This window comes from Haemaphysalis longicornis, unplaced genomic scaffold (assembly GCF_048455015.1).
Source record: "Haemaphysalis longicornis isolate Haplotype H1 unplaced genomic scaffold, Haemaphysalis longicornis Haplotype H1 scaffold_17, whole genome shotgun sequence".
Taxonomy (NCBI): Eukaryota; Metazoa; Arthropoda; class Arachnida; order Ixodida; family Ixodidae; genus Haemaphysalis; species Haemaphysalis longicornis.
In genome coordinates this window covers 626,885-638,966 of record NW_027526276.1, presented here as the reverse complement: position 1 = coordinate 638,966, position 12,082 = coordinate 626,885, and positions in this window count along the sequence as shown.

Below are 12,082 nucleotides of genomic sequence, written 5' to 3'. Positions count from 1 at the left end.
CCGTCTAATCTGTCACTCTATGATTAGTGGGCTGGTAGGCACGCATAGCAGCGAAAAAAACGTAGCATAAAAATTTCGTGTCAGTACTCCTTTAAACAAGCTGGCTATGCGCTATGGGAGAGATGCAGTAAGGTCTTTTCGTGCGGAGCAGGAGGTGACGGGGATGGCTGGATCGTGGTGGTTGCGTCGTTGTTTGGTTGAGGGCGCACGTCTATCTGGAAAAAGAGCACGAAATCTTTCTTTCGTAGAACAGGATTTATTGGAGCAGCTTGTGGCATAATGTAATGGAGAAACTAGAAGTGACTAGTGGTGTGACCCGAGTGTGTTCATGTGAGTGGTGTGTGTTGGGTATGTTTCTAGTGTCCCTGTAGCAGCGCGGAATGTCGGCTGCTGAAGGAGGCGAGAATGCAGACATGGAGCTGGTTTGCAGTTTCAAGACAAGACTGTTTATTTTCAAAAGATGCGGACCCTAATAGTATCCCCCGACGAGGGAAAGAAGGGGAACCCCCGCGTTCTTCAAAAGAGAGAGGAAAAAGGCCACCCAAGTGAGCAGATGGCAACGGCGCCAGGACTAATGCCAGGAGTCAAGAGAGCGGGGAAATAACCCCCGAAGTAAGCAGGTGGCGCCGTCGCCACTACGCGTCTTCCACAAAGCCGCACTGTCGTCAAGCCAGCGGCAGGCCCGAGAGAAAGGAAAAGCCCCGTCTTACGGTAGCCGCTTGCGCTGGGGTGACGAGCGGCTTCCACTACAGAGGCTTTCCACTAGATTGCGGAGCATTTAAAGAAAGGCAGCAGTTATCGGCTGAATGGCGAAAGGTCAGAGGCCACTGGTTATCACTGAAAACGTACGTGAGAGGCTGTATGAAGATAAAACTCAATATAAGCAGGCTTGGCACGGTCGACGGCGACAACTTCTCGTATGCCCCACACGTGTATCGTGATGGTCTTGTTATTACATCCCAAAACTTCGAAAGGGCCGTCGTACCGCGGAGTGAGGAGTGGCTTCGGTGCCTGGTGTCGCATGAACACATGTGTAGCTGAGTCCATGTCGGGAAAAGTAAAAACCTTTCTGTTGTGGGCGATGGGAGGTGCTGTTGGCCTGAGCTCCGCAAGCCATGCGCGCAGCTTCTCTAACTGGTCGGAGGCTGCTGGGCAAAAACTGTCTGGTCGGAGAAGAATTCTGCAGGGAGGCGCACTGTTCAGCCATACACCATTTCCGCCAGGCTTAAGCCGAGATGGTCCTTCACCGATGAGCGTAGGCCAAGAAGAACGAGCGTGAGCTTTTCAACCCACTTCTGGCGACCGAGTTTCGCCGTAAGTGCAGCTTTGAGTTGCCTGTGCAAGCGCTCCAACATTCCGTTTCTGGCGTGGTGGTAGGCGATTGTATGCTGCAGCCTCGTGCCGAGGAGGGTCGAAAGCGCAGAAAAGAGGCTGCTCTGGAATTGCCGCCCCCGATCAGTTGTTATGCGGGTTAGACACCCATGTCTCAATAAAGGCATGTGCGGCGGTCTCAGTTGATATGTCCGCAATTGGTATAGCTTCGGGCCATCGGCTGTATCTATGGGTGCATGTGAGCAGCTACCTGAAACCGTTGCAGGGCGGTAGCGACCCCACCATATCGAGGTGAACATGGTCAAACCGCTACTCACGAGTCCGAAATTCCTGTAGTGCAGCCCGAGTGTGGCGAGTCACCTTAACTTGCTGACACGTTTCACATGTCCGAGCCCAACTTCGCACGTCTGCGTTGACGCCGGGCCAAACGAAGCGTTCTGTAATGAGCCGCTGGGTGGCGCGGCCACTGGGTGGCCTGTGGAGTGGAAAATGTTGAATACCTTTCGGCGAAAATTTAGTGGGGCGAAAGGTCGTGGGGTTGCCTGGGAGGTATCGCAATTTATCGTGCCCTGGACGTAGCGAAGTGCAACGTTCGAAAGCACGAGTGAAGATCCCCCACCTTTCAGTCTCGCCAACTCAGTGTCCTCCCACTGAGCAGGGCCAATCTCCTCGAAGTCCAGGACATTTGTGCCGGAAGCGTTGACGCGAGACAAAGCGTCGGCTGCTTCGTTTTCGACCCCGGGAACATGGCGGATGTATGTAGAAAACTCAGAGAAGAGTGAGAGATGACGAATTTCCCGTTCTGAGTAGGAGGAACTGTTGTTGAATACGTAGGTGAGGGGCTTGTTGTGTGTCAAGAATGTCAAGATATAGAACTCACGACCTTCGAGGAAGTAGCGGAAATGCCGAATGGAACAATAGATTGCGAGCATCTCCCTTCCAAAAGTGCTGTACCGTACTTCTACAGGCTTCAGGCGTTTCGAAAAGAAGCTCAGTGGCTTCCACTGTGCACCCTCCTGTTGCTGCAGCACTGCTCAGAACGATGTGGAGGAGGCGTCCACCATGATGCATGTAGGAGCGTCAGGCAGTGGATGAATGAAAAGGGTAGCCGCACCCAGCTGGTCCTTAGCTTTCTGGAAAGCGTTCTGGTGTTCGGGAGACCAACCAAATTCTGGTGCCTTTTGTTCGTCCCGAAGAAGCAGGTCGGTCAGTGGCTGGAGTACTCGAGCACAAGACGGAATGAACCGCCGGTGGAAGTTTAAGAGCCCCAGGAACTCTCTCAGCTTGCGGAAAGATGTTGGAGCAAGAAACTTCTTGATGGATTCCACCCTCGATTTCAATGGCATGGTGCCTTCATCAGTGATGTGGTGGCCGAGGAAATTGAGAGCCTCGACGCCAAACACGCACTCTTGAGGTTTCAACACCAGATTGTGGTCATCCAGACGCTGAAAGAACTGGCGGTGGTGCTGTTCGGGCTGGGTAGGAGTTCTTCTGGCCACCAAAATGTCATCCAGGTAGACAAAGACGAAAGGAAGACCAAGGTGATCTCATCCATGAAGCTTTGAAAAGTCTGTGTGGCATTTTTCAAGCCGTAGAGCATACGGACAAACTTAAACAGGCCGAAGGGAGTTGTTATGGCTGTTTTTGGCATATCCTCCGGTTCGACGGGGATTTGGAGGTATGTCGCTACGAGGTCGATCTTGCTGTATATTATTGTACCTGGCAGCCGCGGAAGCCGTGCCAGTAGCGGAAGCTGTGCCGAGCGGCTTCCGCTACATCCTAAACGGCTTCATAGCCCGAACTTGAGGCAAGTTCTACGGCCCCTACAGGCAGGGACGTTTCCTTGGCTGACATGATAGTCGAATTCAGCGAGCTAACTTAGTAGCCTACCTTCTAAAGAACACATTTGTAGGGCTAAGGTGCTGTGAAAAGATACCGGCATATGACACATCTTTGTAAATTTTGGTTACAAACAGAAGACCGTAGAGGTGCGAGATGACCACCATTACATCCTCGCTGGCTCTTTCTTATATAAAATAAAAATAAAGAAAGAACGAAAGAGTTATGCCGGATTCTATTTTCCAAAATAACAGAACGTAAGCAGATGCCTTCTCGGCCTTCCAATTATGGCTTGGAAAGCAGAGGACAAGCACGGTCATAATAATGGACTGTGAGCGTATCCCACTTTATTATGTTGAAGTCCTGTGTGATTCCAGAGATTATTTTACTACTGTATTTTTACTGACTGACACATATTCATACTTTGTCGTTTACGGCAGGTCAACAACAACATTTTAAAACTTTTCGTTGGCGAGCGTTGTTATTTGGAATTTTTTCCAATTTGCTGCCGCATAAAGCTCGCAGTAAAATTGGCCCCGCATACGCTCGCTTCGCTAAAAATGTCTTGGAAAGGTGATAGTATCCTGCCGCCCCTCCCACGTAACTGCCCGGCGTTTCTCATCCACCCACCACCTACGCTGTTCTCCTCCTGTCTCAATCCACCCATTAGAGATTGGTGGAGTTCAATTTTGTCGTGCACGCAATGCTGGAGACTCTTTGGACTTAGCTGTGGAGCCGTGAGCGCGAAACTCGAGCACCAGCCTGGTTTTGTATTTTGCGGTTAAAACATTTTCAGCACATTCTTGCAAATTTGCCTCGCAAAAATCGAGCACAGATATACTTTTAATAAAAAAAGCACGAACACTTGTTGTATATTTGCATTCTTCCTCAAGTATGCTAATATTGTCCTTTCGCTAAAGAATGCTGACGAGAATTGAGCTTATATTTTTTGGATTTATGAGATTAAAAATGTTTGCCTATGTGAACGCTCAGCTCAAGAGGTCTTTCAATTTTGGCCGGACGGCTGAATCGATAAACTCAACCGATAAACTCCCATGACGTCACAAAATGGTGGCTTGGCTTGACTGCGCTACTGCACGCCTCGCCAACCCTCCGACAGAATCAGTCGACCCAGCGTTTAGTCCGCTGGCTGCCGAAGGGTCATCAGAAATCTTTCGCTCAGTTGAAACTAAGCCACGACAAATTTGTGAATGAAAGAATGTGCCTTTACTTTGGTAGTTTGTATACTGTATGAAGCTCTAAATCCAAGTCGCTCCACGCAAGTACTGGGCAAGCGCATGCGACATTTCGCTTACTGGCATGCTAGTAGGAATATCTAAGGCCAGTTAAAGGCGGGAGAGGAGTCAGCGAAGTAAATAAAATCAACAGAAACTTTTACAGTACATTATACAACTAGGGTGCAGGAAATAAAAATGTAATCTGGCCATAGATTATATACGTCATATTTTGTTACTTCAGCAACGTTGTCTCATTGCCAAGTGGTTTGGAGCTCAAGGTGGGATGTTTCGCAAGTCGCAAATATGAATCTCCAAGAGGAGGGCTTTTTTTTCTTTTCTTTTTTTAAGTTAATTTCTTCGTTTTTGCCGATGTTTTCTATACTGAATTAACTGAATTCAGGAACTGTTCGCAGAATGCGCGCAGAGTTTGCAGAATGCGCGCAGACAGACACAGCGAGTCCTCGTTGGCGTGCTGTTGCCATAAGCACCGACTACTTGCGGGCAGTGGGCACAGTCTGGAATCAGCAGACGCTTGGCCTGGTGCGAACACGCTTTTTACGATACAGGCCAGGCAAGCTCCAAGCTATAGGCCCCATCCAAATGTGGGGGAACAGTGCATCGCATCTCATTGTCTGAGGTGACGCGGAGGGCGTTCATCCACTGCGTACGCATCGGCTAGTGATTGCTACGATTCCAAGCCGTACGTATCTGACGCGTTTTGCATGGCAGAAGCAGGGTATGAGGTATTGAGAATGCCCATTCAACGATAACATCGGATGCCAAGCATATTGTTTCACAGAACCGAAACTTGTCTAAATTCTAATCTTGGACATTGCCCAATCACGTAGCACCGTTTACTGATTTCATTGCTGTTGGTGCGGCCGTCGCAAACCACGCGTGGCAGGTTTTCCTTTTTCAGGCATTATAAAAAAAATACCGCCTTATCGCCCGGATAAACGATGAAAAGTGTGTTCATTTGAGCCAGTCTACCCAGTGCAAGCAAAAATAGGAGCTTTAAAAATTCACTTCCCTTTAAATGCGTATTTCAAGGTAGTATTCATTTCTGGATCTTAAAGAAGGTTGCCTGAAAAACTGTTTTGATTTGACAGAAATAACTGCTTTTAAATTAGGTATTTACTCAGCAGCAGTTGATTATGCAACTTCCGGCTGTAATATTTTTCCAGTTCTTGCCTGGTCAAGTGAATAAAATGTAAACCAACCCAGGGCCTGCAGCCTTTTTAAAATTAGTGTTAGAAAGTGATGGTAGCCATTCAAATCTACATGAAGGGAATATTGGGCTTCCAGAAGCCCTAGGATTAAGGGTATCACAGAGGAAGTTAACTTCAAGGCTGTCGAGGGGACGAAAAGAAGATTAGAATGCTGGTGGACGAAACGTAGAGAGGGGAATATTGCCTAGGACAGTTACCACCTGTGAGAGGGAAAAAAAGTATTTCGTGCCTAATAAGCTTTAGTGCCTGCCCTAAGCAGCGCTAGTATTAAACCAAGAGTGTAAAACATGGTTATATAAGTCCTTTTTGTTAAGATGACATGTCATCACCCCGCTTCCAAGGGGAAACCAATAGCAATCATCCTCATCATCGTACAATGGGACCCACCCCGAGTGTGTTCTGGTACAGATTAGGTTTGCAGCTGCTCTCGAAAGGGGAGGGGGGTTGACGTCATTCGAGGGCTAGCGCATGCGTCAGGCTAGGCGGGACCCCACAGTTCCCGCCCCAGACGCCGACCGCATGCGCCAGGAACGAGCATTTGCCGCCAGAGAAGCATAGCGCAAATGACAAGCACGCCTGGACCACGAGAAACATTTCATACCCTTTGAAACCATCATGTTTAGTGGCTTACAACAGCTGCGCTGGACACCCACTTTCGCAGGGCGGGCGGCGACAAATTTTTTTAGTGCAATTTTTCGGGTGGTCACGCTCGCACCATCTGATGCGAGTGAATCGTATTCGGGAGGGAGCCGTGGATTTCCACTAACTTCTGTGACTGGCCGGAAAGCCTACTTCGAAGCAACTCGTCTTACATGGTAGGGGATGTTAGCCTCGAAAATACCATTCAATTATTTTTTTCTGACTGGGTTACTCGACAGAGCTGTGGCAGCATCAAGCAGGCAGGGACCCCACAACGCAATCGCCGTAACACTAGCTGCACTATAGCCGGCGCCAAGCGCAACAGGAGCGGCAACAACCGCACGCACACGCACGCACGCACGCACACACACACACACACGCACACGCTCACGCACACGTACACACACACACACACACAAACATGCACACGCACACGCACACACACGTACACACACACATACACAAACACAGACACACACGCACACGCACGCACACAGAGACACACATGCACACGCACACACACACACGCACACGCACACACAGACACGGACACACAAATATTCACACGCACACGTACACGCACACACACATGCACACACACACACACACACGCACACACACAAACATGCACATGCACACACACACACACGTACACAGACACAAACATGTACACGCACATGCACACACACACACGCACGCACCACGCACGCACCCACCCCCCTAACACACAGCCCACAGAGCACACCCCGGTCGCAGCAATGCCGGCTGCTATAGATCCAGCACCCCGACATCTGGTCGGCTTACGGGTGCGCGCCTGTACACTGTTGGGAAGCCAGGGGCCGACTCCACTGTTTCGAACCATGGTAGCGTGGTCGATGTGGGCCGAGGTGGGTGAAGTGCCGGGGCAGTCATGACGGTCAAGTTGACGAAGAAGAAAACATTATATACAAGTATTTACATCTTGGTATGAGAGCGGGCAGTGCGCTCCGGCGCGCGCGAAATTAAATAGGGCACGTTGGGTCCATTCCCCTTCACCCCTTTTCTCCGGTTGACGTCAGGATGCAGCAATCACGAAGCATGGCACTGATGGCAGCGCCACCACGCAAAACACAAAACACACGCGCGCACACGCACGAGAGACCCCTCCTCTCCTGGGCAGGTGAGCGCCAGGTTGCTCCCGCCGTGGCAATCCGCCTTGGTCAGAGCCTTCCCTTGTCCCGGCGATGTTGCCCCACCACAAAGGCTCCTTGCATCCCTCCGCGGGAATATTCTTCGAATGGCTTATTGAAGACAACACGCCACAAGAGGCCAAGACAATGAGGCGCGGGCCCGCCACCGAGGATTGCAGTGCAGGGCGCCAAGCAGTGCTTTCGTTAGCACCACCGCTGGCCGGTTGGCGCTTTGAGAAGCCACGAGGTCGGTGAAAGGCGCATAGTTCAAGTAGACGGTCGCATAGTTCGCTTCTGTGAATACGCCGGTTCGTGGAAAGTTGATGACTAAGGGTCTAAGGCAGGTTTTCGGCGATTCACGCCAGCACTGAAGCCGGGTTGCGTAACAGCTTCACAACAGCACCCCCGCCGCCAGACAATGCAACAGGATGACGAGCGGCTCATTGCGGCTCGGCTGGAAGGATGCGGGTAGTCAGCAGGTCCATCCAAGGCTTGAGGTGGAGCTCTCTGAAGTGCTGCTTTCTTTCTCTGGTCTCCTCCGTGAACCCACAGAAGGCACGAACACAAGGCTCCTGCAGAAATGACGAACTCGGCAGGACAACCATTGTCGAACCACACTCTTCGCGGAAAGCGCCCTCTGAACACCACTCGAAATGCCAGACCATGCTAAAACATTACACCCCTTGAAACGATTCGAAGTGCCCATCCCGTGGCCCAAGCTCAGAATCAGACCTCAATTTTGGGTGTTGTAGAAACAACAACTACAGCAGTGCAAAATAATCATGAATGGGCTATAGGAGCTCTATGAGGCAGATGACGCAAACGAGCGAAGAAGCCAACAGGAGCTCAAAAGGCATTCCCCTTTTTGCCCATGACCATTTGTCAAAACTACTCATTTACAACTGCCGTACTTCGAGGCAACCGAGGCAACGCATGCCATTCTCCACAGTCTACAGTACAAAAGTCAAAACTACGAGACCGATACGACGGTACAGCAAAACAAAGTATGACTTTACACGACTCTGAAAAACATAACATTTCGCTACGCTTACGAAAATGAAACTTTTAATAACATGAAAATCCACAGATACACGAACTCTTATCTGAAAGATAACCTAGAGATAGCAATCCACAATAATCTGTGGCGTCCTTCCTTATACTGAACCATAAAATTGCGCTGGGCTCCCTATTACGCAAGAGAACCAAACTGGCACATAAAAATGCCTCAATATACAAAAACTGACGATAAACACGTAGTACTAAACGTAACTACTTCCGGTGTTAATGTACAATAATTTCGTACACTCCATCAGGGTGAGACGAAATGAACACTGACACGCAGATTCGGCCTACTTACGTGGCGTTAAATCGCGAACATTAACCCCTTCTCCAAGGATCGACACAAAAGTTACGCTTACCTCACGCTGTGTTCGATCACGAACAATAACTACTTCCATAACGCCTAACAAAAGGTCTAACTTCGCGGTGTTAGATCACGCACATGAACCACTTCTCCAATTGAAAAACACAAAAGGTACGCTTACCTCACGCCGTGTTTGATCGCGAACAATAACTTCTTCTCTAACGCCTCACAAAAGGTCTAACTACGCGGTGTTAGATCACGCACATGAACCACTTCTAGAACAAAACACTAACATAACGCTTAGTTCACGCGGTGTTCGATCACGACCAACTACTTCTCTAACGCCAAGCAAAAGAATAACTACGCGGCGTTAAAGCATGACGATCGACACACTGCTAACTAAAAGAAACAGACGCTAACTACCTCTGTTTTACGAAAACTCGACAAACACTTGAATAATAAAACAGAATGAGCAAAGTACGCCATTATACAAGCGCACGCGGATTCGTCTGAATCCTTGAAAACATTCTAAGCCCTCGTCAAAACAAACATTTCCGAGTGTAGCCTGCCGAAACGTTGTTGCCACTTAGGCCGACCGCCTGTGCTCATCTTTTGCAAAGTGCACCGCACAGTGTACAGGGGAGGTCTCTGACGCTGAGGGGGAAAACAGGCGCAACGCGTGCGGAGAGTACGGAAGTAAAGGGAACCCAGAGAAGAATGGGACGCCCGACCATGACGAACGCGCCGGTGAGGAACGCACTCTCCCCGAAACGTCCTCTCCCTCGCTCTCCGAGAATTCCTGCGGAACCCAGTCACCCCCTTGTGCCCTTACTGGCATAGTGCCCCTCGGCCTTTGTCACGCCTAGGGAGCGGCTTCTTTGTTTCCCTCGGACGTCTGAGTTTCCGTTTAGCTCTGCTGCTTCTGGCCATCTTCGCCTTGAACGCTGCAAAGTGAAAGGGTTCACGTTCTTTCTTTGCCTTCTCACGCTGACTGTTTTTCGGCCGCCTCCTTTTCCTTCTTTTGGGTATCGCGGCGCATTCGAGCGGCAATGCGCCGATCCCAGGCGACTTGCAGTCAAACTTGTATGGCATCCCTACTGAAAAAAATCAAACGATATATGAACGATAACTCGTATGCGAGATTATGGGATCGTAAGGTGAATGATATCATAGGCTTCAACGATATCATTGAGATATCGTAGAAGCTCATCGTAGTAGCTCATCGTATACGTTGGATCATACAAGTCGGATCGTTGCAAGCGATGTCATTCGAGTTTATCGTACAGATTTCGGTGGGGTGAGCGACAATATGTATTCGATGTGTGCGTGTCATACAAGCATTAAATGCGCAGGTGTTGATATTGTGCTGTGAATGTGCTTAGATCCTTGCACAGTAGAATACGCAAAAGAATACTTGGAAGCTGCTGCCTTTTCCCTTTTATTTCATGTCCCGCAGCAGGTTGGCCACATATCCGTTAAATGCTTGCAGCCGCTTCTCCGTGGTAGCTTCACTGTTCCGGTGTTTCATGAAGTAACCATGGGCACCTGCACAAAATGGAAAAAGAGAGGGAGCAGAGAACATGTGTTTAGAGGGTGCACGTGAACCTTTTGGGTGTGTCTGACCCATTAATCAAGCGATATTGCATACATGCTCAGTTAGTTGTACCACCTGAGAAGACTTTCCATGGTCAAATGAAGCTACTCTTCACATCTGCAGAAGCTGTGCTTACTCACAATGCTATGACCACCAAACACGTTGGCCCACACTTAAATGCAACATTTGTCACATGTGGAGATGTGTCCCTTATTATTGTGCTAGTGCAGAGGAGAAAGGTGTGGGGAGGGGCACCTAAGAAAAGCCATGTTTCCTTTAAGCTTCATGAGCTTGAGCTCACAGCATGGCTGCAGGCTGATGCTAAGGTCCGAGGCGCAAGCCTACTATACCAGCACATCTTATATTGAGCACGGACCACCATTTGGACATGGCACTTGCCTCACGAGTTTATGTGGATGCTATGTTGTGAGAACAGTGCATTCACAATATTGTTTATTTTTCCCCTATCCCTGATCTTTAATAATGTGCAAGAATTCGCAACTACAATATAACAATTGAATCAAATAATGCAATATTTCATTTCAACTCAAACCGAATAAGACCTGGTGAAATGTAACAGCGCAATAAACTACGAGGGACACAGAAGAAAATTCACAAGACGGGCGCTTCTGTGTCCCTCGTTGTTTATTGCGCTGTTACATTTCATCATGAATTTGTACCAACTCGCCCAAATTTCCATTTTGTTCGAATAAAACCATTTGAAAATTACGAGCGAGTTCTCACCACTTGGGCTTTCCTGCACTGCTTGAGTGACAAATAGTGAAACGCTGATGGAGCATTTGATAACCACCTCTCATCTCCTTAGTATTATTGGGCCAGCTCTGCCCCTCTGGCCATAACGCAATTCACAAAAACCGCAACAGTGAAATAATGGGAGGCAAAACCAACATGCATCAGAGGCAAGGGCCCGATATATGAGCCTAATGTCTGCAGCGACTTCTCGCTGGAATAAGTTGAATGAGTATTTGATGACACTAGATGGTGGCTGAAACAAACCATTGCAGTCTCGAAGACATCAAATAACTTTGCATTTAAAATAAGAATCTATTGCTGGGAATTCGTCACAGCTCTCAAAAATAAAGGAATTGCATCGCATATGACCCTCCTTCTCATGAAAATTTGGATCGTGTTAAAGCTTACAATCTATAGCTAAATGTATTGTTCTTCTAGGACACCTGCTTCAAGTGTTCGTGGCAAGAGCCGAAGGACTGTATGGAGAATGTTTTATGACCTTTAACGTGCACCAGTTGTTGCATCTCGGAAACTGTGTGGAAAATTTAGGACCGTTATCGGCTTTCTCCGTCTTTCCCCTTGAGATGGGAAATAGAAGAATTACAAAAATGGTGAAGGCAACAAAAGGAGCTCCTTATCAAATTGTGGAAAGAGTTGTTCATCAGGAGCTAGAGGTTATGCTTCGTTCATCACCTCTAGCCTCAAATGTGCAGTTCTTCTGTGAGTAACAATTACGCCATGCTCTTACCACGAAGAAACACGCAACGCAAATGGGTAAGTGCAAACAAACAACTATTTATTTTTTGGAACGCCTCCAACAGCTTTACAGAAAAGAGAAGAAACAAACACTAAAAAAAAAAGGGCGGGGGGGGGGAGATTTAAGGCGAGAAATGAGACAACGAAATACAGAAATTTTTACTCTGAAC